The sequence below is a fragment of the Crocuta crocuta genome, unplaced genomic scaffold (genome assembly GCF_008692635.1).
Source record: "Crocuta crocuta isolate KB4526 unplaced genomic scaffold, BGI_CrCroc_1.0 scaffold110, whole genome shotgun sequence".
In the NCBI taxonomy this organism is placed as follows: domain Eukaryota; kingdom Metazoa; phylum Chordata; class Mammalia; order Carnivora; family Hyaenidae; genus Crocuta; species Crocuta crocuta.
In genome coordinates this window covers 1129953-1130545 of record NW_027527386.1, presented here as the reverse complement: position 1 = coordinate 1130545, position 593 = coordinate 1129953, and positions in this window count along the sequence as shown.

Genomic DNA, 593 nt, shown 5'->3' with positions numbered 1-593 from the left:
GGAGACCCGGCCCCGAAGTGGTAAGTGCCAGGATGGGACACCCACAGGGCGGTGGGGAGGCCCAGACTCAGCCCAGGCGTGGGAAGGGGGGGGGGTGCTTTCCAGAGGAGGCGAGGCTGAGCCGTAGGCAGGATGAGTCGGAATCCGGAGGAAGGGTGTCCTGGTGAAGGGGTGTGAGGCTGTGGTGAAAACCAGCTGTGTCCTGGGCACGGAGGGCCCTTTGAGGAGTCTGGGCGCACGGCAAGGGCAGCAGGGAGCCGTAGAAGGTTCCTGAGTTGGGCAGTACATGATCAGACTTGGACAGTGGGAAAAGAAGACTGAAGATTAAAGGGGGCAGGCGGGAAGCCCAGGAAGGTGGTCTCGGCACTGGTGACAGACACAAGGGGCCAGAGGGACTTGGGACTGACTGCACGAGGGGATGGAGAGGTCCAGAATGGCGCCCTAGTCTGTGGGCTGGCGGCTGGGTCCATGTGAGCAGGGGGCGAGCGGCCGGCCACCCCCAGGCCCAGGTTGTGGGTGGTGGGGACACGCCATGGCTGATGTTTCATGGGACGCCCCCCGCATCATGCCATCCAGGCAAGAAGTGAAAGCTT